General features: G+C 44.2%; 1 long non-coding RNA gene across 1 annotated transcript; it reads right to left on the bottom strand.

Annotated features, from left to right (window-relative positions):
- Window positions 1–280: 280 nt before the first annotated feature.
- Window positions 281–1870, bottom strand: LOC123410102. Its single transcript, XR_006612969.1, has 3 exons — window positions 1810–1870; window positions 1262–1292; window positions 281–441 (listed from the first exon to the last, which is right to left on the bottom strand). It is a non-coding gene; the product is annotated as an uncharacterized LOC123410102 (long non-coding RNA).
- Window positions 1871–26809: the final 24939 nt, after the last annotated feature.

Here is a 26809-nt window from a genome sequence, read left to right as displayed (position 1 = left end):
TCTTTTTGGGCCTTACCCTATTTACAACCACTTTAGTATTTTTTTTCAATTTTTTTTGTATCATTATAATTTGGGCCCTGGCCTTTTAGTGCCCAAATACATTTGGTCCAGTTTCAGTTTTGGGCTTTTGAATTTTAGTTTTGTGTGTAGGTCCCACTTGTCATGTTCTTCTCATAATTTGTCCCATATGTCAAGAAGTTCTGGTCAGGTTTTCATTTCACACATTCTCAAATCGCATACAATATGAATATCTCAAATAGAGCAGAAAGGACATGCGAAATTCATCAAATTAACACGAAGGTAGTATATTACAATTTTTCCAATCTATTACAAAGCAGATATGTCTATTATTACAATATATAATATGCATTCTTGGATAAGTAGAGCTTCACACAATTGGCTTCAAGGCTTCGCACTTCAACTTTCTTAGGCCTGGAGGTCCTGTATAAGAAACAACCATATTTGTAAGAGCTACAAGATACAGATCAAGAATAGAAACAAGGCACAAAAACACGCAATCCATGGCGGAAACCTTGAAGCGACAAATGTTTCTGAACTCAGATGAGAGAAGTTTGAGTCTAGCCAATTAGACCAACTACCCCTGATGTAACCTATAAAGATGGACTGAACAATAACAATACAAAAAAATGATAGCTGAATTATGAAGAGTCCTAAAATTGACCCCTTTTGGCCTTAATTAATTGTGTGAAGCTGAAATGATTAATCTAAAGTAAGATATACCGGTATGTAGGCAAAAATGTAGTTGAATGACCCATACTTGAATAACTCAAAAAAGAAGGCAGCATCAAATACTATAGTAATTATTATTGGACATGATATAGTAAGGTACTCTCACTGGTTAAGGTACTCTGCAGTACACGTACGTCGTACCAAAGTATGCGTCCAGACAGTAAGCAGACACAATTAGCTAGTCTTGTACGCACATTTTTCCACATGTATTTATAATAATTATTTTTTAGTAATATATGTTGCCAATGCTATGTATCACTAATTCAGTCCAACTAAACCGACAAATGCTACGGGCAGAAGTCCCATCAGCATCACAAATCAGAAGAACATACCCCCCTAAGTCTGAACAACTAGTCCTCGTTTGCGACTACCGATATGATACAATAAAACCCATGCGATTTAGTATGATAACAAAGTGCTGGTGTGACCGCCAACTCAAAACAGCAATTAATTTGTACACTATCTGACACGCAAGTGAAAGACCACTAACATATGCTCTATCTAACAGTACCTCGGTGATGACACACTCTGGAGCCAAGTTCCTCAAATGCACAAACAGTAGTGTATGGAAATCTGAGTTCAAATGCTACAGGAATAACCAGTTTTTTCAATGTGTAAATCATGTGTTGAACAAAGTAGAATAATCATAAACAAATAGAACTACTGCAGATCCCATTGCAATGTCTAACAAGTAGATTAGAAGTATCTCTGCTACTGTACTAACCTCAAATGAGAGGACAACCTATTGCTTTAAGTTAAGCCAAATGTGAGCTAGTAGTGAGTGCCAAGTGCCATCCAGATTGGAAACTACTGTAACGACATTCAGCTACAATGGAAACTGATACATTTTGGCATCAAGATTTCTTCTTGCCAAAATATGACAGCAAGCACTGCCAAGACATGATCCCCACATTTTTCACTCGCAGCAAAAGTGCAAAGCATGCTATCACCCCAAATAGAAAAATCAAGAAACGCCTCCTATCAAGTGCAAAGCATGCTATCACACCAAAAAGATTTGGCAACAAATCACAAGAGAGCGAGCGAGCAGTAAGATCATACCCGTTCCTTCCTATGCATCGCCTCTCCCGCGCGCAACGAGTTGAGCTGCGCAAGAGGAAACCAAGAAACGCTCAGGAACGCACTCTAGTCCAGACGAGTTGGGCGCCTCCCTCTTCTCCGCCACCGCGGGTCCGGCTCCATTGGAGGGGGCGTAGGAGCGCTCATGGGCCGGTTCTTGGTCGCGGCCGTCCTCGCCCGGTTCTGCTGCTCCTGAACCGGACGGTTCCATCACGAATCTGCTAGCAACAAGTAACAGAATAGCTCAATTCAGATCACAGCAAGAAACTTAACTCAGTTCAGATCATACTTATTGGAAAACAGTAGCAGATTGGCTATCAGAAGAATTCAGAAGTTCAGTACAGAATACATTACTGAAGCTTAACTCAATTCTTAACAGAGATAATAAAGATGCATCACAAGAAACTGCTTAAGCTCGCATGCCAAGATTAAGAAAACATATGCAGCAGCAGCTATAAGAACATAATCCAACAACGAATGACTGAAGTCTGAAAGGATCCTTATTATTTAGAACAAGATTACAACAACACATAGCATCTGAGAACGAAATGTGGCTTATTGTAACAAGTAGCACGGCAAGCTTTCTCAAGAGATCACAAGCATATGAGATTCAGTTCCTGAAACAAAACAGGGAAATGCACTTGGATGTATCATCGTCTTGTCAGTCGCGAGCTACGCAGATGATTAGCAAAGCAGAGCAGAGCAAACCTTGCTCGTTCTTCCAACCCATCCCCTCGGCAGCTGGAACACCAGCTCGCCTGGAGTGAGAGCCCAGGCAGCTTGCCCAGGGTACTGGCTCGGCCTTCCTGCTTGTCACACACAATTATTCTTCCAAACAGAAAAGTAAATCATGCGTGGACGAGCGATTCATACAAGTTCTGTGTATGCTGAACATTCATCCTAACCAAAGTTACCAAACAAGCCATTTGATTTCATTCCAAGCCGCTCTTGTGCAGAAACAGTCTGGTACAGGCCAATGTGGCAAAGAAAGGGATCAAGAGCTGCTGCTTTCGGTCGTTGCTGCTGTGACAACTATGACCGAACCCTGAAACATGTGAATGGAAGCATAAATAAACACATTTCGTCCAGGCCAATAAAGAAGTACATGATCTTGATTTCTCAACGAATTTAAGCATGTGAGATTCAGTTCATATGCAGCTTGTTTCTCAATGAATTTCACCATATGTCGGAGTCAGGCACATTTTTGCCAATCAGACAAATAAACAAGAAACAAGAAATGATGCGCAGAGCATTTACAGGAGGATCTGAAGACGCGACCCCCTGTTTCCTCTTCCTCTCCTCCTTGGATCTCAGGGATTCCACCGGAACATAGACCTGCACCGCCACGATTAGCATCAATCCCACAGAGCTTCGGAGACAAGCACCAGAAACAGCTATGTACCAAAACTAAATCAAAACAGGGGGGAGAGACAACTGTACCTCCGGCCACTGGTCAAACTCGCCATGCTTCTGGTCAAACTCACCATGCTTCTAGTCAAACTCGTCATGCTTCTGGTCAAACTCGCCATGCCCAGGTGAGAGAAGCGGATGCGACCGAGCCGCTGGGTGGGGAGCGAGGTGGAGAGTGAGATCTTGTCGATCTGGGAAAGAGACGAGATGAGGTGAGGAAGCACCTACACACGCAGATTGAGAGAGACGGAGGATTCATACCAGATTTGGTGAGGTTGAGGAAGAACTGGTTGCCCTCGAGGCCATCTAGAAGACAGAGCGACCCTTAAGGGCTCGGGAGTCACCGGAGATGGACTAGGGGTGGATCTGCTGCACGCCAGCGATGGGGTCTGCGCGGTGAGCGGGTGGTGGTACGCGGGCGCGGGTGGCGAGATTGGCTTGCGGTAGGTGGCGGCGGCGAGGTCTGGAACTCTAGATCTGAATCGGGGGAGGGGGAGAGGGGACCGACGGGAGGAGTAGAGTTAGGTTTTGGGCTGTGGGTGGGTCGATGGATGGATGGATGGTTGGATATGTGCCATGTCATCAATCCATGGCACAAACATCTCCACCAATGAAAATTAAGCTTACGTAAATGTGTTTTTTTCTTCTTTTCTTTTCATCTATGATCAATCTTATGGTCACATTCATGGCATAGTTTGTTCAAATGATCTAATATTGTGTATAAGGTTGTGTATTGGAATGGCAAACAACATTGATTAAGGAAGTTTTCATTTTCCTTGTATGTAAAAATCATTTTCCATTTTTCAAGTGTCCAAAATGAGTTTTTTTATGAAGGAAATACCATATATTTGTTTCAAAATTGTACCAAATCATTTTTCTGAAATACTAAGCCATATTAAATGCACAATTGACCAAATGGTTGGGTGTTAAAATCTTTTATCCACCTCTCATGAAAAGACAATTTTTCGGTGAATCAGCTGGAAGCGGGTCAAATTTGAACTGTAGATGCATTATAGTTTGCTTTTTATTTTTCCCAAAAATAATTTATAGGTACAAAATTATCTATTTAATCAAATAAACATCAAAAGTTTTCCAATGTTAATCTACTAGGCAAATGATTACGAAAGTTTTCATGAGGCAAAGATTTGGATAGGAAAGAGTGCCCAATAATTTTGAGGGCAATCAAAAAAAATCGAAATAGCACTTCCTTCACAAAGTGTTATTTTGAACAGAATAGGAAAATGAATATTGCTGAATTCTTTTTGAACTATGGTAGGAAGGGTTTTCCCATATTTGAGTAATATATGATCCAAAGTATTTATGAAATAATTTCGAGAATTTTTGGAATGACAGAATAGTAGGTTGCTTAACAAACTAGGTGGGTTTGGCACGTGACATAGAATGGACCCACGAGTGACATGTCAACATTGTTAGAACATATTACGTCATTTTTATAATCATCGTAAAAGTTATGACGATCTCATCTTATGCGGTTACGACGTTTTTGACTCACATCGTCGTAATTTATATGTAGATTTGATCCGCTCAAACGGTTTACGACGATCTCGGATGAAATCGTCATAGATTTATGACGAATTCATCCACAACATCTTAAAAAACGTCATGTATGAGCATATTTCTTGTAGTGAGAGGCTAGCAATGGTGGAAGGTGAAAGTGCATCTATACCATGGACTCACATTAGTCATGAAGAACTCACATACTTGTTGCGAAAGTTTTTATTAGTAATCGAAACAAAGTGCTAAACGCATACTCCTAGGGGAAGGGTTGGTAGTGTTAACCATCGCGCGATCCCGACCTCAACACAAAGGATGACAATCAATAGATCAATTATGCTCCGACTTCCTAACATAGCGGTTAACCATACATGCATGCTACGGGAATCACTAACTTCAACACAAGTATTTATAGATTCAGAACACCCTACTAACATAGCTCTTAATATTACCAAATCCATGTCTCAAAACTAACTGAGAGGAATCAAGACTTCTCTTTCTACTCAATGCACATGAAGATGGAGGTTTTTGCATCCTCTTTGGGTACCTATCACATTTGGGACTACTTTCATAGCATAAGCCAACTACCAAATCACGCACCGCCGTGCACTAAAAGATATAAGTGAAGCACAAAGAGCAAAATTATCTAGCTCAAAAGATATAAGTGAAGCACTATGAGCAAAAGTATCTAGCTCAAAAGATATAAGTGAAGCACTATGAGCATTCTAGCAAAATCACGATGAGTGCATGTCTCTCTCTCTCTCAAAAAGGTGTGCAGCAAGGATGATTGTGACACAACAAAAAGAAAAGACTCCTAAGATACAAGATGCTCCAAGCAAAACACATATCATGTGGTGAATAAAAATATAGCTCCAAGTAATGTTACCGATGGATTGAAGACGAAAGAGGGGATGCCTTCCTGGGGCATCCCCAAGCTTAGGCTTTTGGGTGTCCTTGAATTTGGCTTGGGATGAGTTGGGCATCCCAAAGCTTGAGCTCTTTCCACTCCTTATCTCTTTGTCCATGAGAACATCACCCAAAACATGAAAACTTCACAACACAAAACTTAAACAGAAACTTGTGATAACATTAGCACAAGAAAACAAACTACCACTTCTTTTGGTACTATAGAAACCTTGAATTCTATCTATATTGGTGTTGCGCTACTCTATTCTCACTTTTCCATGGCTAGTACCCCCCGATACTAACCATAGTTTCATCAAAACAAGCAAGCAACTCAACAAAAACAGAATAAGTCAAAAACAGACTAGTCTGTAGCAATCTGTATACTTTGTATACTTCTCGTACCTCAAAAAATCTGAAAAATTACGACGGCCTGGGAAAAAGGCATATCAACCAGAAGAAAAAAAGAATCAACTCAAAAGCTCTTTCTAAATAAAAATGAAAAATCATTTCGTGAGCGTAAAGTTTCTGTCTTTTTCCAGCAGGATCAAACAACCATTACCAAGACTAGTCATAAAGGTTTTGCTTGGATCAAAACACAAAAAGAAACACAAAAAACACAATCACAAAAGAATTGTGATGGTGTGGACGCAACAAAACAGAAATAAAAAGATAAATTCATTGGGTTGCCTCCCAACAAGCGCTATTGTTTAACGCCCTTAGCTAGGCATAAAAGCGATAGAATCACGTATCGTCGTCTTTGGTGCTCAAACCATAAGTGGCCTTCATCATGGATTCATAAGGAAACCTTATTTTCTTTCTAGGAAAGTGTTCCATGCCCTTCCTTAAAGGAAATTGAAATCTAATATCCCCTTCCTTCATATCGATGATAGCACCGATAGTCCTTAGGAAAGGTCTACCAAGAATAATAGGGCATGTAGGATTGCAATCAATGTCAAGCACAATGAAATCCACGGGTACATAGTTCCTATTTGCAATAATAAGAATATCATTAATCCTTCCCGTGGGTTTCTTGACAGTAGAATCAGCAAGATGCAAATTAAGAGAACACTCTTCAATCTCATTAAAACCTAGAACATCACATAAAGACTTTGGAATCGCAGAAACACTAGAACCCAAATCACACAAAGCATTACACTCATAGTTTTTGATTTTGATTTTGATGGTAGGTTCCCACTCATCATGAAGCTTTCTATGGATAGAGACTTCTAATTCAAGTTTCTCTTCAAGAGATTTTATCATAGCTTCGACGATATGATCGGTAAAGGCCTTGTTTTGGCTATAAGTGTGTGGAGAGTTTAACATGGATTGCATCAAAGAAATGCATTCAATCAAGGAGCAACTATCATAATTGAATTCCTTGAAATCCACAGTAGTAATTTCATTACTACTCAAAGTTTTAACATCTTCTACTCCACTTTCAATGCTTTTAGCATCAAGATAGATGGACTCCGAATCATTGGGGCACTTTTCAACCAAAGTGGATTCATATCCAGCCCCATAATCATTAGGTTTGACACAAGAAAACAAAGATTCAATGGGAGTCACACCAAGCACTTTAAGATCTTCGTGATTCTCATCACGAGAAGACGCCTTTTTAAGCCATTCATGTCTAGCACGAATTTTGGCGGTTCTTTCTTGGCTCTCAATCATGGAAACACACATAGCTTTCAAAGTTTCATCCATGTTGATTTTGGGAGGAGCACATATAACTTTCAAAGCATCAACATCACTAGAAATTCTATCAACGCTCTTAGCCAAATCGTCAATTTTGAGTAGGTTTTCCTCTATGGACGCATTGAAAATCTTTTAAGATAGATGAACTCTTTGGTATTACTCTCTAGGTCAGAGGGTAATCTATTGTAATTTCCATGAGTATTGTTGTAGGAGTTGCCAAAATTATTAGAGGAGTTACTAGGAAAAGGCCTAGGAACATAGTTTCCTCTAAAAGCATTGTTGTTGCCAAACTTATTCCTACCAACAAAATTAACGTCCAAGCTAGCGTTACTACTCTCAATCAAAGAAGACAAGGGAATATCATTAGGATCCAAAGGAGCACTTCTACTAGAAACCAAATTCATTAACTCGTCCATCTTAGCACTCAACGAGTTAATTTCCTCTATAGCGTGTACCTTCTTACTAGTAGGTGACCTTTCAGTGTGCCACTGAGAGTAGTTTGTCATGATGTTGTCTAGGAGTTTTGTGGCTTCCCCTAACGTGATTTCCATGAACGTTCCACTTGAGGCGGAGTCCAAGATATTTCTAGAAGCGCAATTCAAGCCAGCGTAAAATATTTGAATAATCATCCAAAGACTCAAGCCATGAGCGGGACAATTTCTAATCATTAATTTCATTCTCTCCCAAGATTGTGCAACATGTTCATTATCAAGTTGCTTGAAATTCATGATATCATTATGGAGAGAGATAATCTTAGCCGGTGGAAAATACTTGGATATATAAGCATCTTTGCACTTATCCCAAGAATCGATACTATTTTTGGGCAAAGAAGAAAACCTAGTTTTTGCGCGATCTCGCAACGAGAAAGGAAAAAGCTTCAATTTAATCACGTCATTATCCACATATTTCTTATTTTGCATATCTTGAAGCTCAATGAAGGTATTGAGATGGGATGCGGCATCTTCATAGGAAGGCCGGAGAATTGCTCTTTCATAACAAGATTCAGCAAAGCGGCATTGATTTTGTATGACTCCGCACTAGTGGCGGGAGCAATCGGAGTACTAATAAAATCATTATTATTAGTATTCGAGAAGTCACAAAGTTTGGTGTTTTCATTCATGGTGACTTCGGCAAGCACACGAGCACACAAGCAAACAAAGAGCAAGCGAGGAAAAAGGGCGAACGAAAAAGGCAAATTGTGAAGTGGGGGAGAGGAAAACGAGAGGCAACTGGCAAACAAAGTAAATGCAAGAGATGAGTTTGCGACACCTACTTGGATGAGTTATTGACTTGATCTTCCTCCCGGCAACGGCGCCAGAAATTCTTCTGCTACGGCAACAGACAACAGCGCCAGAAATTGACACGTTGACGGAGGCTGGGCTAGCGTTGGTTTTTCCCTTGAAGAGGAAAGGGTGATGCAGCACACGAGCAGTAAGTATTTCCCTCAGTTTGAGAACCAAGGTATTGATCCCGAAGGAGGGTCTCGTCAAGTCCACAGTACCTGCGCAAACACAAACAAGCTTGCACCCAACGCTTCAAAGGGGTTGTCAATGCCTTCAAGATTGTTTGCAAAGTGAGATCTGAAGGCAGAAAGTGCAACGAAGTAAAAAGTGTAAGGCTGAAAAAATGGTGTGGAATAGACCCTGGGGGCCATAGTTTTCACTAGAGGCTTCTCTCAAAATAGCAAATATCACGGTGGATGAACAAATTACTGTCGAGCAATTGATAGAACCGCGCAAAGTCATGACGATATCTAAGGCAATGATCATACATATAGGCATCACGTCCGAGACAAGTAGACCGATACTTTCTGCATCTACTACTATTACTCCACACATCGACCGCTATCCAGCATGCATCTAGTGTATTGAGTTCATGACAAACAGAGTAACACCTTAAGCAAGATGACATGATGTAGAGGGATAATCTCAAACCAATGATGAAAACCCCATCTTTTTACCCTTGATGGCAACAACACGATGCATGCCTCGCTACCCCTTCTTTCACTTGGTGAGGTCACCGCACGGTATAAACCCAAAACCAAGCACTTCTCCCATTGCAAGAATCATAGATCTAGTTGGCCAAACAAAACACACAACTCGAAGAGAATTACAAGGATATGAAATCATGCATAAGAGAGATCAGAAGAAACTCAAATAAGATTCATAGATAATCTGATCATAAATCCACAATTCATCGGATCTCGACAAACACACCGCAAAAGAAGATTACATCAGATAGATCTCCATGAAGATCATGGAGAACTTTGCATTGAAGATCCAAGAGAGAGAAGAAGCCATCTAGTTACTAGCTATGAACCCGTAGGTCTATGGTGAACTACTCACGCATCATCGGAGAGGTCATGGTGTTGATGAAGAAGCCCTCCGTGTCCGAATCTCCCCTCCGGCAGGGCACCAGAACGTGCCCCAGATGGGATCTTGCGAAGGCAGAAGCTTGCGACGGCAGAAAAGTACTTTCGATGATCTCCTGATTTTTTTTGGATTTTTAGGGAATATATAGGCGCAACCCCTAGGGCAGAGGGCGTCCAGGGGGCCCACAAGCCTGTGGGCCGCGGCCTCGCCCCTGGCCGCGGGGTGAGGGCTTGTGGGCCCCCTGGGGCTACCCTGCCTTGGCTCTCAAGTCTCCTGATCTTCTTCCATTACAGAAAAATTCTTTTCGGCGATTTTATTCCGTTTGGACTCCGTTATAAAATCTCCTCTGAAAGGGGTCAAAAACATGAAAAAAAACATGAACTGGCACTTGGCACTGAGTTAATAAGTTAGTCCCAAAAAATATATAAAAGGCATGCAAAACATCCAAAGTCTGACAAGATAATAGCATGAAACCATCAAAAATTATAGATACGTTGGAGACGTATCATCCCTCCCTAAGCAAATCTCGGCCATGTAGAATACTCCTAAAAGTATAAGACCCAGACGATGGGCATGTGGCAGACATGATCGTATCCTCTTTGAAATACCTTGCTTTAAGCACTCGCGCACACAGGGAGGACGAGACTTGTAGAATCCTCCATGCTTGCTTGGCCAACAACGCTTGGTTGAAAGCTTCAGGATCCCTAAACCCCATTCCCCCATTCCGCTTGCTAGCACACATTTTCTGCCAGGCAATCCAGTTGTAACGCCCAAGATGCGGTCCTATCCTTATTCGGGCGCGAGGGCCTCGACAGGGATAGAAACACATCTCGTCGTTTCGCAAGAATGGATATCGTTATAAGTACATGTACTGAAAAGATGAGTATAAAGAGTTGGCTTACACTCGCCACAAGCTACATCAGAGTCACATCAATACAATACATACAATCATCATGAAGAAGAGCAAGGTCCGTCTACGGACGAAAACAAACGATAAAAGAACAACGTCCATCCTTGCTATCCCAGGCTGCCGGCATGGAACCTATCCTAGATCGATGAAGAAGAAGAAGAAGAAACTACAAATAGAACAATCATCGTGCTCACATCAAGTAACTCTTTACCTGTGCCTGCAGCTGGTGTTGTAATAATCTGTGAGCCACACGAGACTCAACAATCTCATTTCGGTATGGTTAAGTGGTGAGGCTGCAACAAGCGACTAAGCATTTATTTGAGGTGGCTAACTTATGAGTACAAGAATAAAAGAGGGGGAACATCTACGCATAGCGGACGTGAACTACTGATGATCAAATGAATGATCCTGAACACCTATTTATGTCAAACATAACCCCGCCGTGTCCTCGATCGGAGAAGGAGCTCACGAAAGAGATAGTCACGGTTACACACTTAGTTGGCAGGTTTTAGTTAAGATTACTTCAAGTTATCTAGAACCGGATGTTAAACAAAGTTTCCACGTTGCCACATAACCGTGGGCATGGCTTTCCGAAAGATTTAACCCTGCAGGGGTGCTCCAACTAGTCCATCACAAACTACCACGCACTGCGACAGAATGACCTCGATCAGGGAAACCCGTGATCTCCTCGAGTTCCTATTAGAAAACCTTAACCTCGAGATAACCCAAAGCATCCTCGGAATCCCTCGCACAAGACGCTCGAGAAAGGTAAAACAAGTCCAGCAAGGCCGCCCGACGTGTCGACAATCCCGATAGGAGCCGCGTATCTCGTTCTCAGGACACGACGGATTGTCCAAACTTCCGATAGGCCAATCACAGAGTTGCCCCTAGTAGCCACCGGCGGTTGATAGGTTGGACCAACACTCATGCGGGGCACTGGCCCGGGGGGGTTGATTAATTATCCACGGGGTCCGAAAAGTCTCTATGCAATTTTATTAGGTTATTAGGCAAATGCAGTACCAAAGTTGGGCCTTGCCAGACGAGTTTTATCCCAAAACAAAAATCAAGGGGGTCCCCATAACAACCCCAAGCATGTTAGGAGCGCTCATTTATGGAACGTAACAACGGTAGCCAAAACTAAGACGGCAAAGGTGTAACAAAACACAGGTCTAGAAAGGCCGAGTCTTCCACCTTTTACCAAGTATATATGTGCATTAAATTAAATAGCATTTAGTAGGGTGATATAACAAGGAACCCATGTTATCACATGGAAGCAACTGCATCTGCAACTAGCAACACTAACACATGGTTAAGCAAGCGGTAACATAGCCAAACAGTGGTTTGCTAGGTTGTAGAAGGTTGAAGGTTTTTCATGGCAATGTTGAGAGGCTCGCATTTAACACGTGGTAGGCAGCGCGACATAACGAAAGAAATGAAACAACTAGCATGTCAATGATAGTAATGGTATCTAGGGAAATGATCATCTTGCCTGAGATCCCGCTTGGAAGAAGAACGAATCCGTAAAGCAGACGAACCGACGTAGTTGAACGAATTCTCACTCTCCGAAGCGGTCGGAACTCTATCGAGAGGAAGCAAACCGGAAACAAGAATCAACACATGATACTCACCACGGCACATGCACGACATAAAGCACAACACATATGATGCATTAACGGTCTAAGGAAAGTCATGGCAATCACAACAATCCAACAATACACATTAAGTGAAGCTCAATATGCAACGAGTTGCATATTGACAAAACTCTACATACGAATTACTTAGTTCACTCTTGTTTAGGTACACGACAATATTAAATGTTTTTAAACATGGCAAGAGGTGAAGCGTAATTAGTCTACCTATCTAGGCATTTTAAATGAGGTCGGAAACGACATCATCTCCGAAACGACCCCAAACGTTAAATTAGAATTATGTGCAGATCTGAACTAACATGTTTTAATATTTGTTAAACAGCAAAAATAAGATGGTTCACGTGAAATTACACGTCATTCTAGTCCATTTACATATATGGAACATCTGCAACGGAGCTACGGTTCAAAAGATACGAACACCGCAAGATATGATGGCATGAATGCAATATGTATGCAAGACAACCACAAACATTCCAAAACACACAAGCATCAAGATAATAAGAACCTACACGAGATTCTAAGAAAGTTTTATATAGGACGCGGTCAAAACGGAGCAACGGATCAACAACTACAAGCTAAACAAGAAATAGCTACAATCTTCCCAAAACATCAAAATGACATGTTCTACACCCTACAACAACAAGTTGCATAATTCTAAAATGCTCACACAAGGCATGAGACATCAGAGGACAAGATGCACTACAACACCCTACTAATAACATCTAGCATGGCAGCATGTAACACTAGGAAAAGAACTCACAAAATGGCATCTCACATACAGTTTCAGACTTAGTGAAAATGACACTGTTGACAGTGCAGTTTTCGATCTGAAGGCATATTGACAGCAGCAAAACTATATGCTACAGGGCACCGAATGACATGAAAATTTATAGCATGTTAGAGAATCTTATGCACTACAATTAACTCCATTGCACGAACCCCAAAGGAGCTGTAGATCACTAGCAAAACTCATGGCAAGACAACAACAAAATATAACAGATCTCAGACTTAGAAATATTTCAGCATCTCCAAATCAGCACTATTTCCTAGCATGTTGGCAACAAGTAAACAACACCTAAACATGGATTTCTATTGCAACCAAAATTACCAGGGGCTAGCATACATATCCAAGGGCTTGTCTCTAGTTCACAACTCATGCATATCACGCTCGGAATAAATCTCACAAAATAGACAAGAGGGCAACATGGTAAAATATCATGCATGCTAACTTACTCGAAAGGTAAAACTAATTCCACAGTTAAATTCTACGGATTTTCTATCACGGAAACATATATAATATGTGGGGTTCGAAAAATAAAACTAGCGCAATAATTAAATGCGGGAATAGGCCTAAACAGATATAGCAAAACTATCGATGGCACCTACATGCAAAAATGCAAGCAACTACTCTAAAATACATGGCAAAGGGTCACGGACAACGTGCACATTTTATCAATGGGATTTGAACAATCCGGACGCGCACAAAAATATCTACGCGGCAATTACCTATTAAGGCAGCACGCAATTCTAGGCAAATGGCAGGGCAAACCACTCCAAACATACATGCAAGTTACAAAATATAATTCTATGCGACAAACTACACAAGCTACATATAACATTCGCCGCGATCCGATACACGGCTTAATATCTACGGGCATTTTAAAATATGCACTTTCTGAAAAAGAATTAAATCGCAGGACGTTTTAAAAGACCTACTGGGCCGAATCTGGCTACAGGCCCAAAACAGGACATGGGCGCAATAATACCATAACGTGCACAAGGCGCAAGATAGCTAAGAAGGGGTGTCTAGGGCTCACCGCGGCTCTTGGGCCGACTCGGGGGAGGTGGATGTAGCGGGCCGGCTCGGGGAGGCGTGGAGGCTGGGCCGTGGCGCGCTGGGCCACGTGTCGCTGGCACTGGCCGGCCCATGCGATGGTTGGGGGCAGGGAGCGGGGCGTCGCTGGCCCTGTCGTCCTCCAGCTCAAGGACATCCATGGCGGCGGCAGGCCGGCGCACAAACGAAGGGAAACGCAGCTGGGGTCGGGCGACCAAGCAGAATGACGCGACGACTGGCGGTGGAGGGCTGCCGACGACTACTATATCTGGTCGAGGCTAGCCGGGGCAGCGGGACCCAGCAGCTGGTCGGATCCGACAGGAGGCGCATGGCGGCGGGACAGGGCGGCGCGATCCAGCGTCTGGGCACCGGTGGCCGACGGCGAAGAGGGGCTCTCCGGCGGCTTGCCGGTGACCGGCCAGCAGGGGTAGCTCGAGGGAGGCGCGGTGGCAGGCAGCTGCGAAGGCGGGACAGGGGGCTCTGGATCGGGAGGACCTCCGATCTGGAGCTCGAGGCGAGCGGGGCTGGCGGCTCGATCCGGGCCCGGGCGGGCCGGATCTGGGTCTGCAGGCCCGCGTGGCTAGAGGTGGAAGGTGGAGGTGACTGAGGCTAGGCTTTCGGTGCGGCGCGGATTTCGAGGCAGGGCTGGCTGTCCAAATAAGGAAGGGGGAGATGTCTATTTATAGCAAATGGGGCTAGGGTTACCCGAATCCAGCTCCGCTTTCGACCACGGGATCGCGATCGGGCGGCCATGAGCGCGAGAATGGAATAGAAGGGCTAGACGGGTGTCTAGAGTGGCTAGGTGGGGATCAGAGGGAAAACGGGCGACCCGGCAACGATATATAAAACCGAAAAACGTCCGACGATAAACCGAAGACGGTGCCGCTATGGTCGACCGTTCGGGTAATAAACAAACTCCGATTGAGACGAAAATTGGCAGGCTGCCTACCTATATTAAAATAAGACCGCACACCAAGTTTCATCCCAATCCAAGAATATCTTATATGCGCTTTTAAAAATAGGGTTTTGACGATGTTGCGGGCGCGTGCGAGTGTGGTCGGGCTCAAAATGGACAACGACGAGAACGGAGAGAACCGGCAACTAATAACGGATGCAAGTTTGAAAACGGACGGCAATGGAGTACCGATGCAATGCGGATGATGCGAATGATGCGATGATGAATGCAATAGGGAAACAAACCACACGATGAGAACGGAATAAAAGGGGGATCTTCTAGGGCGTCGGTCTCGAGCTGTCACACCAGTGCACCTTCCTCTCACCATTCATTGCACCCCACCAGAATTTTGAAGAGATTGAAGTAAGGTTCCGACACATCTTCTTGGAGAGGTGAAAACAACTCATGGTGTAGGTTGGCGACGCAAGCAAAATAGATTTTATTAGGACTTCTCTAGCTCCTTTAGACATCCCTTGTCCCTTCCATCCACTAACTTTTCCTTTGGAGCATTCTCTAACATGCTTGAAAGTGCCATCGTTGGATCTCCCAACCAGTGATGGAAGTCCAAAATACCGTTCACTGAGAGCTTCAGATTGAATTCCTATTACACTCTTCACTTGCTCCTTCATACCTTTCTTGCTTCCCTTCCCAAAAAAGACTGATGATTTTTGCAGGTTTACCTTTTGACCCGAGGCCTTCTCATATTTGACAAGGATCTCTTTAAGTGTCTCCATATTCCCCTTTGATCCCTCGAGAAAAACAATACTATCATCCGCAAATAAGAGATGTGTTGCATGGGGGCCAGTACTCCCAAATTTCACTCATGTAAGTCACTTCTCTTGTTGTGCTCTCTTCAATAAAGCAGAAAACCCCTTCACACAAGACAAGAAGAGATAAGGCGATAAGGGGTCTCCCTGCCTTAGTCCACGTGATGGTAGAAAGCATCTCGAAAAACCTCCATTGAGCTTGACAGAAAACCTTGCTGAAGTAACACAACGCATGATCATGGAAATCCAGTGAAGTTGTGACAGCCCGATGCCGACGTTCCAGAAGATTCCCCTCTCTTTCCGTTTTCGTCGTGTGTCTATTTATATTTGTCGCATCATCATCGCATCATGCGCATCATCTGCATTGCATTGGCGTCTCCGTTGCCGCCCGTTTTCAAAACTTGCATCCGTTGTTAGTTGCCGGTTCTCGTCGTTGTTCGTTCCGAGCCTGACCGCACACGCACGCGCCCGCGGCACTGTCGTAACTCTGTTTTTAAAGCGTGTATAAATCTTTCTCCGATTGGGCTGGAATTTGTCATGCGGTTTTATGTATATATAGCTAGGCCGCCTGTCAAATTTCGTCGCGATCGGAGTCCGTCTCGTACCCGAACTGTCGACCGTAGCGGCACCGTAATCGGTCTACCGTCGGACGTTTGTCGGTGTTTTAAAATTTGTGCCGCGCCGCCCGTTCTCCCTCTCGTCTCCGGATATCCCCTCTACACGGCCGCGTACCCATACCCGCGTTCGGAATCGTCCGAATCCGACCCCGCGGTTGGATCCGGAACGCGATTCCGGTTAACCGAGCCCCCCATTTGTCTATATATAGCCCCCATGCCATTAATTAGAGAGCCACTCCCCCTCTGCCTCGAAATCCATGCCACCTACCCGAAACCCTAGCCTCCCACCTGCTCTTTGTCTCCTCCCCCGCGCCGCCGGCCCGCCAGGCCCAGATCGGGCCCGCCGAGCCCATCCGGCACGCCGCTGCCAGCCGCCGCCTCCCGTGCTCCCGTGCTCCCCGCGCCTCGTGCCGCAGCCGAGCACCGCCTTCCTGAGTTGTCGTGCCCCGCCGCCAGCAGCACCGGTCGCCGTCGCCAGCCGCCGCCTTCTTCCGGCCGCCATGCCAGAGCCTCGCCTCCCTGCACCCACCGGATCCCCGATCCACTAACCCTCGCCCGAGGAGCCCCTGGCCGCCCCTGCAGCCTTTGCTCCGCCATAGGCCTCCTCGTTCCGGTCGCGTTGCGCCGTGCAGCCCGCTGCCTCGCGCCGGTAGCGCCGCCGCCAGCCGCCTCGCCGGTCGCCATGCCCGCTGCAAGGCAGCAGTGCCGCCGCCTGGGAGCCCCGATCCAGATCGGATCGGGAGTGGCCCCGTTGACCCGAGCCGCAGCTGGGCCACGTCTGGGCCTCGCTCGCCAGCGCCGCGCCTGGGCCTGCTTCAGCCGCAGCCCAGCGCCAACAGCCTGGGCCGGTTCACCCCCGAGGCCACTCCACCTTTGCTGCACCAGGCCAGCCCAAGAGGCCTTTTCCCGAGGTGAGCCTCTATCCCCCCCCCCCCCCCCGTGCATGATATCTATGTAGCGCTCACTGTTGTTTCGGCCCGGTAGACTGATTAGGCCCGTTAGCAATTTAGGGATTTTTCGGAATTAATATAAATTCCAGAAAAATAACGTATATTCGAATGCCCGTAGTTTCTATTCCGTGTGTCGGATCGGAACGTGTAGCATATGGTTTTCATGTAATTTTACGCGTAGAACCCGTTTATAAAACTTGCATAATTATTTGTCGTTGTTTGACATGTCAAATGCATAGATTAGCGTGCTGTCTAGATAGGATAGACGTCGTATTCATTTTTCGCGCAAGACCGGGTTGCTCGGATGTCGTAAATTAAATGCCCATGTTTTAGGAATCATTTTGCATGCATTTTAGAGCGTTCATTTGTATTTTTACGTGTAGGGATTTGCCGGTAGTTTATTTTCCCGTGTATAGGATATTATCTCGCATTCTTGTGCGGCTTTATTTTGTGTTGCAAACCCCACATATTTTATATGTTTCCGGGGTAGAAAAATCAATTAGTTTTAGCTTTCGAGTAAGTTAGTTCGCGAGATATTTTCCTATGTTGCCTTTTGATTAATTCGTAGGATTTATTCCATGCCTCATTTGAATTAGTTGTCAACTAGAGAGTTGATCTTGGATGTTTTGTTTAGCCCCTTGTATTTTTGGTTGCAATAGAAATGCATGTTTAGGAGTTGTTTGCTTGCTCTCAAGTTGGTAGAAATAGTGCTGATTTGGAGGTGCTAAAAAATTTCTAAGTCTGGAATCTGTTATTATTTTGTTGCTGTCTTGTCTTGCTTCTATCTTTTGTTTTGTAGCTCTTTTGAGGTTGGTCCAATGGAGTTAGTTGTACCCCTTGTGTTTCTCTAGCATGCTGGTAATTTTCAAGATATTTGGAGACCTGTAGCTTAGGATTTTGCTGCTATCAATATAGCTTCAGGCTGAAAACTGCACTTTCATGAGGTGTTATTTTCACTAAGTCTGAAATAGTATGTGGGAAGCCATTTTGTGACTTCTTTCCCTAGTGTTCCATGATGCCATGACAGTTCTTGTTAGTTGTTTGTAGTAGTGCTTCTTGCCCTCTTCCGTGCCATGTCTTGCTTGAGCATATCGGAGTTGTGTAGCCGTAGTTGTGGGGCGTAGTAAACGCTATGTGGCTGATTTTGGCAGATTGTAGTGATTTCTTGTTTTGCTCGTAGTTTTCGAACCGTAGCTCCGTTTTGATCGTGACCTACATGAAAATTGCTTAGAAACTCATGTAGTTTTATTTTATCTTGCTGGTTGAATATTTTGAAGTGCTCGTGACCGTCATTGCACACATTTTGCATTCATGCCATCCTAACTTGCGGTGCTTGTATCTTTTGAACCGTAGCTCCGGTGGAGATGTTCTTTATGTGTAGATTGCTTGCCTCGATGCGTAGAATCACGTGAACCTATTTGTTTTGCTGTTTAACAACTAATTAAAGGTGTTAATTCAGATCTGGACAGAATTGTAAATTAACATGTGAGGTCGTTTCGGAGGTGCTATATGTCATTTCCGACCTCATTTAAAATACCTAGATAGGTAGATTAATTACGTTTCACCTCTTTCCATGTTTAACCACATTTAATATTGCCGTGTAACTAATCGGGATGGAACTAAATAATAAACGTGGAGTTTCATCAATATGCAACTCGTTGCATATTGAACTTCACTTAATGTGTAGTGTTTGATTGTGTGAATTGTCTTGCCGTGTCTTGCATGTATTCAGCTGCTCATGCATCATATGTGTTGTGCATCGTGTGGTGAATTCCGTGTGTTGATGCTTGTTTCCATTTCCCTCCGTATCGATAGAGTTCCGCAAGCGTGCCGGATTGTGAGGACCCGTTCGACTACGTCGGTTCGTCTGCTTCACGGAGTCGTTCTTCTTCCAAGCGGGATCTCAGGGAAGATGATCATTTCCCCAGATATCATTACTATCATTGCCATGCTAGTTTACCGCTTCTATCGTTTATGTCTCGTTGCCTACCACTTGTTAAATTTCAGCCTCTCAACAATGCCATGATTACCTTCGACCTGTTCGACCTAGCAAACCACTGATTGGCTATGTTACCGCTTGCTTAACCCTGTCGATAGCGTTGCTAGTTGCAGGAGCAGATGCTTCCATGCGAAAGCATGGGTTCCTTGTTTTATCACCATATTTAATGCTACTGGTGTTATGTTCCATAATTGAGCGCTCCTAACACGATCGGGGTTGTTATGGGGACCCCCTTGATAATTCGTTTTAGATTGAAGCTGGTCTGGCAAGGCCCAACATTGGTACTACATTTGCCTAATCACCTAATAAAATTGCATAGGGACCCGCCGCCACCCGCGGACTATTTTAATCAACCCCCGGGCCAGTGCTCCTCATGAGTGTTGGTCCAAAACAGAGCAGCTTATTAACGCTACCCGGGGCAACTCGGCGTTTGGCGTGGTAACCATCGCTCATCCGTCGTGTCCTGAGAACGAGGTACGCGACTCCTATCGGGATCGTCGACACGTCGGGCGGCCTTGCTGGATTAGTTTTACCTTTGACGAGATATCTTGTGCATCGGGATTCCGGTGATGCTTTGGGTAATCTCAGAGTTGAGGTTTTCCACTAGGGAATCCGACGAGATCGCGAGCTTCGCGATTGAGGATTTCTATGCGGCTTGTGGTAATTTGTGATGGACTAGTTGGAGCACCCCTACAGGGTTAAATCTTTCGGAAAGCCGTGCCCGCGGTTATGTGGCAACGTGGAAACTTTGTTTAACACTGGTTCTAGATAACTTGAAGTTAACTTAATTAAAACATGCCAACTGTGTGCGTAACCGTGACTGTCTCTTTCGTGAGTTCCTTCTCCGATCGAGGACACGGTGGGGTTATGACTGACGTAGGTAGGTGTTCAGGATCATTCATTTGATCATCTGTAGTTCACGTCCGCTATGCGTAGATCTTCCCCCTCTTATTTCTTGTACTCGTAAGTTAGCCACCAAATATATGCTTAGTCGCTGCTGCAACCTCACCACTTAACCATACCTCACCCATTAAGCTTTGCTAGTCTTGATACCTTTGGAAATGAGATTGCTGAGTTCCATGTGGCTCACAGATTACTACAACACCAGTTGCAGGTACAGGTAAAGGTTACTTGACGCGAGCGCGTTGATTGTTCATTGGAGTTGCTTCTTCTTCTTCTTCTTCATCGATCTAGGATGGGTTCCAGGCCGGCAGCCTGGGATAGCAAGAATGGACGTCGTTCTTATTTTTCTCGTTTGTTTTCGTCCATAGTCGGACCCTGCTCTTACTCTTGATGATTATGTAATGTACTGATGTGACTCTGATGTAGATTGTGGCGAGTGTAAGCCAATTCTATATATAACTCATCTTTTCAGTACATGTACTTGTAACGATATCCATTCTTGCGACACGACGAGATGCGCTTCTATCCCTGACGAGGCCTTCATGCCAAATTGAGGATAGGGTTGCATCTTGGACGTGATAAGTTGGTATCAGAGCAGTACTGACCTAGGAGCCCCCTTGATTGATCGAACTTGGTCGAGTCGAGTCTAGTGAAAAATACTTTGAGTCTAGTTATATATTTGAGAGTAGGACTCTTTTTTCTCCTCTTCTATGCTCTGGTGAGGAATCTTGACGTAATAATTTACTCTACTCCTCTTCCCACTCAAAAAAAATTTAGGATCACGCGGATATTTTTGGAATCTATATGATGCCGATGTGATGGAGTTCTGTCTTGGTGCCTCCTGTCTGACTTGATTTTCTTCCGGGGAGTTGAGCTCCAGGGGATTCTTGAGCACATCGTTATCATTCAGATTTCTTGGTATCTAAGAACGAAGGATGTTCGTAATTGCTTCAATACTAGTAGTGGCGACATAACCCCGATGTCCCCAGTACTGGTGTAGATTGTTCGGGAGTACTGCCATACTTTGTATCGTTGTGATCACGAGGGTCTGTTGTAGATGAAGGTCCGAGGTTCTGGTTGTGTGTTGACGGATGTGATACAGGTGACGGGTTAGTATAGGAGTTGTGTGTTATTACTCCTTGTATCCGTGTACCAGATTGCATGACCAGATATTTCGGGAATTCATAGGTGGGAATTCAAGTAGTTGCTTATAGGACAATCTTCCAACAAATGCATGATGTTAGGTTGGGGTTCGACATCTAGTGGATTCGTTTGTTCACGGTCGACTTACAGCAGTACACGTTGTGTCTTAAAGAGTCCTTGTAGCTTGCTACGACTCGGGGACGCTTCGTATGTCGGGTGCACTGCCTTGCACTTGATGGCTACTGTAAAATCAAGCCCGTGCGATCCTGTCCACGAAAATATCGGACAAAATCTTTCTCATGAGTTTGTTCTGGCTTGTTTCATAAGCCTCACCCTTTGTTTTGTTTAAATATGGTAATTCAAGTTGCTTCGATGTCAAGTGGTGATTTCAGATCGTTTCCAAGAGGTGTTCTCATATTTTTATGTGAATGCCAATTCTTTTGCTTAATCAGTTGTCTTGTCAATTCTTGTTAACCGGAGTCGTCATGTTAATTCCTTTTTAACCGGTGTGCTTCCCCTCAAGTGAATTAAATCCTCTCTAATTTTTGCACATCATTCTCTCAATTATTTCCGGAGTTGTCTCATCTGTCCCATGTTGTCTTTGTTTTTCCCCGCCCTCCCACTCTTTTCTTAAGTGATTCATTTTTCATCTAAGAGTTTTCTTTTCGTTGTGCTTCCGCTGTCTGTTCTTTTCTCTCTTACCTGGTAATTCATTGTGAAGATTCTCAGGAGCTTCGTGTTCATCTTTATTCATTCTTGTCATCTTTTCCGGTGAATTTAATTCAGCTATCCGTGTTCATCATATCCTAATTATCCTTGTAATTCTCTTTCATGTTGGAAATTCTTTCAGCCTATCTTGTTTATTAATTCCTCTCTCTTTCTATCCGGAGTGTTAAAGATATTTCAGAAGTTCTGGTTTTCAATCCTTCAATTATTTCGAGGTGCTAACCTCATCAAGTTTTTGTTTCTACCGGTGCAATATCTCTCTTTCTAGCAATCTTTTCAACGGTGGTTTCTTTGAGTGGGCCCATAACCCACAGGTTTTCCCAGGATCTTGTCTGGTTCTTTTAATCATCCAGAGATCTTTAATTCTTTTCAACTATGACGCAAGTATGAATTTCATCAGTCATATTCTTTCTTTAAGATCTATTCGAATTATTCTCATATTTGGCTCAACCTTGCATTCTTCTTTATTCCGGAGTGTCTCAGTTATTCGTGGTGCTGTTTCTCGTCATCATTCTCAGTTTGGAAATCTGAAGGAGTGTTTCACTCAAATCTTGGTTTATTCTCTAGTAGATTCATCATTTCAGCTTGGTGCCATCATCTTAATTGTTCCAATCATGAGTAATCCCTTTCTTCCTATCCGGTGCATTTCTGAGTTGTTTTCATTCTCGATCCTGCGAAGGCCATCATTTTAGAAGATTCTTCGTTCTCAGCTTTCAGCTTCATCCTCAATTCTTCTTAATTGTTGTCTCTTCGTTCGTCTCTCGGTTATTCAGGCGCCTTTTTCAAGTTTTCTCTCAGCTGGCTCATGCGCTCTTCATTCTCATGTTTCTCCATTAATTCGTGGTGTTCCCATTCAATTGTGAATTCTTACCGGTGCTTCCTTCGTTTATGCTTCATGTGGTGCATATCTATCTCTCTCTTCAAGATTCTTTCAAGAGGAATAAGTGTTATGCTAAATCCGTTGCTTGTCATCAATTAAACTTGATGAAGGATAAGCATAACATAATTCTTATTCTTGTTCATAGTGATTTCAATTCTTCTTCCGGAGTGGCTCATGTTGGAATTATGCCCTAGAGGCAATAATAAATATAGTTATTATTATAATTCCTGTATCAAGATAATCGTTTATTATCCATGCTATAATTGTATTGAATGAAGACTCATTTACATGTGTGGATACATAGACAAAACACCGTCCCTAGCAAGCCTCTAGTTGGCTAGCCAGTTGATCAAAGATAGTCAGTGTCTTCTGATTATGAACAAAGGTGTTGTTGCTTGATAACTGGATCACGTCATTAGGAGAATCACGTGATGGACTAGACCCAAACTAATAGACGTAGCATGTTGATCGTGTCATTTTGTTGCTACTGTTTTCTGCGTGTCAAGTATTAATTCCTATGACCATGAGATCATATAAGTCACTGACACCGGAGGAATGCTTTGTGTGTATCAAACGTCGCAACGTAACTGGGTGACTATAAAGATGCTCTACAGGTATCTCCGAAGGTGCTAGTTGAGTTAGTATGGATCAAGACTGGGATTTGTCACTCCGTGTGAACGGAGAGGTATCTCGGGGCCCACTCGGTAGTACAACATCACACACAAGCCTTGCAAGCAATGTGACTTAGTGTAAGTTGCGGGATCTTGTATTACGGAACGAGTAAAGAGACTTGCCGGTAAACGAGATTGAAATAGGTATACGGATACTGGCGATCGAATCTCAGGGAAGTAACATACCGAAGGACAAAGGGAATGACATACGGGATTATATGAATCCTTGGCACTGAGGTTCAAACGATAAGATCTTCGTACAATATGTAGGATCCAATATGGGCATCCAGGTCCCGTTATTGGATATTGACCGAGGAGTCTCTCGGGTCATGTCTACATAGTTCTCGAACCCGCAGGGTCTGCACACTTAAGGTTCGACGTTGTTTTATGCGTATTTGAGTTATATGGTTGGTTACCGAATGTTGTTCGGAGTCCCGGATGAGATCACGGACGTCACGAGGGTTTCCGGAATAGTCCGGAAACGAAGATTGATATATAGGATGACCTCATTTCATTACCGGAAGGTTTTCGGAGTTACCGGGAATGTACCGGGAATGACGAATGGGTTCCGGGAGTTCACCGGGGGGGCAACCCACCCCGGGGAAGCCCATAGGCCTTGAGGGTGGCACACCAGCCCTTAGTGGGCTGGTGGGACAGCCCAAAAGGGCTCTATGCGCCAAGAAGAGAAAATCAAGAGAAAAGAAAAAAAAAAGGGAGGAGGTGGGAAGGAAGGGGGACTCCCTCCCACCAAACCAAGTCCAACTCGGTTTGGGGGGGGGAGTCCTCCCCCCTTGGACTCGGCCGACCCCCTTGGGGCTCCTTGAGCCCCAAGGCAAGGTCCCCTCCCTCCCTCCTATATATACGGAGGTTTTAGGGCTGATTTGAGACGACTTTTCCACGGCAGCCCGACCACATACCTCCACGGTTTTTCCTCTAGATCGCGTTTCTGCGGAGCTCGGGCGGAGCCCTGCTGAGACAAGGTCATCACCAACCTCCGGAGCGCCGTTACGCTGCCGGAGAACTCTTCTACCTCTCTGTCTCTCTTGCTGGATCAAGAAGGCCGAGATCATCGTCGAGCTGTACGTGTGCTGAATGCGGAGGTGCCGTCCGTTCGGTACTAGATCGTGGGACTGATCGCGGGATTGTTCGCGGGGCGGATCGAGGGACGTGAGGACGTTCCACTACATCAACCGCTTTCACTAACGCTTCTGCTGTACGATCTACAAGGGTACGTAGATCACTCATCCCCTCTCGTAGATGGACATCACCATGATAGGTCTTCGTGCGCGTAGGAAAATTTTTGTTTCCCATGCGACTTTCCCCAACAGTGGCATCATGAGCTAGGTTCATGCGTAGATGTCTTCTCGAGTAGAACACAAAAGTTTTTGTGGGCGGTGATGTGCGTTTTGCTGCCCTCCTTAGTCTCTTCTTGATTCCGCGGTATTGTTGGATTGAAGCGGCTTGGACCGACATTACTCGTACGCTTACGAGAGACTGGTTTCATCGTTACGAGTAACTCCGTTGCTCAAAGATGACTGGCAAGTGTCGGTTTCTCCAACTTTAGTTGAATCGGATTTGACCAAGGAGGTCCTTGGATGAGGTTAAATAGCAACTCATATATCTCCGTTGTGGTGTTTGCGTAAGTAAGATGCCATCCTACTAGATACCCATGGTCACCACGTAAAACATGCAACAACAAAATTAGAGGACGTCTAACTTGTTTTTGCAGGGTATGCTTGTGATGTGATATGGCCAATGATGTGATGTGATATATTGGATGTATGAGATGATCATGTTGTAATAGAAATATCGACTTGCACGTCGATGGTACGGCAACCGGCAGGAGCCATAGGGTTGTCTTTATACTAACGTGTGTGCTTGCAGATGCGTTTACTATTTTCCTAGGATGTAGCTTTAGTAGTAATAGCATGAGTAGCACGACAACCCCGATGGCAACACGTTGATGGAGATCATGGTGTGGCGCCGGTGATAAGAAGATCGTGCCGGTGCTTTGGTGATGAAGATCAAGAAGCACGTGATGATGGCCATATCATGTCACTTATGAATTGCATGTGATGTTAATCCTTTTATGCACCTTATTTTGCTTAGAACGACGGTAGCATTATGAGGTGATCTCTCACTAAAATTTCAAGACGAAATTGTGTTCTCCCCGACTGTGCACCGTTGCTACAGTTCGTCGTTTCGAGACACCACGTGATGATCGGGTGTGATAGACTCAACGTTCACATACAATGGGTGCAAAACAGTTGCGCACGCGGAACACTCGGGTTAAGCTTGATGAGCCTAGCATGTGCAGACATGGCCTCGGAACACATGAGACCGAAAGGTCGATCATGAATCATATAGATGATATGATTAGCATAGGGATGCTTACCACTGAAACTATACTCAACTCACGTGATGATCGGACTTGAGCTAGTGTAAGTGGATCATGAACCACTCAAATGACTAGAGAGATGTACTTTTTGAGTGGGAGTTTAGCGAATAATTTGATTAAGTTAAACTCTAATTATCTTGAACATAGTCTAAGTCCACTTTGAATATATTTGTGTGGTAGATCATGGCTCACGCGATAGTCATCCTGAATTTTAATACGTTCCTAGAGAAAGCTAAGTTGAAAGATGATGGAAGCAACTTTGTAGACTGGGCTCGTAATGTTAAGCTAATCTTACAAGCTGGGAAGAAGGATTATGTCCTTAATGCTGCGTTAGGAGATGAACCACCCGCTACGGCTGATCAGGATGTTAAGAACGCTTGGTTAGCACGTAAGGAGGACTACTCAATAGTTAAATGTGCAGTCTTGTATGGCTTAGAACCGGGACTTCAACGTCGCTTTGAGCGTCATGGAGCATTTGAGATGTTCCAGGAGTTGGAGTTTATCTTTCAGAAGAACGCCCGGATCGAGAGGTATGAGACCTCCGATAAATTCTATGCTTGCAAGATGGAGGAAAACTCATGTGTCAGTGAACATGTGCTCAAAATGTCTGGGTACTCAAACCGTCTAGCTGAGCTGGGGATTGAACTCCCACAAGAAGCTATCACTGACAGAATCCTTCAAT

This window comes from Hordeum vulgare, chromosome 7H (assembly GCF_904849725.1).
Source record: "Hordeum vulgare subsp. vulgare chromosome 7H, MorexV3_pseudomolecules_assembly, whole genome shotgun sequence".
NCBI classification, from domain to species: domain Eukaryota; kingdom Viridiplantae; phylum Streptophyta; class Magnoliopsida; order Poales; family Poaceae; genus Hordeum; species Hordeum vulgare.
This window is presented reverse-complemented; position numbering and strand designations above follow the sequence as displayed.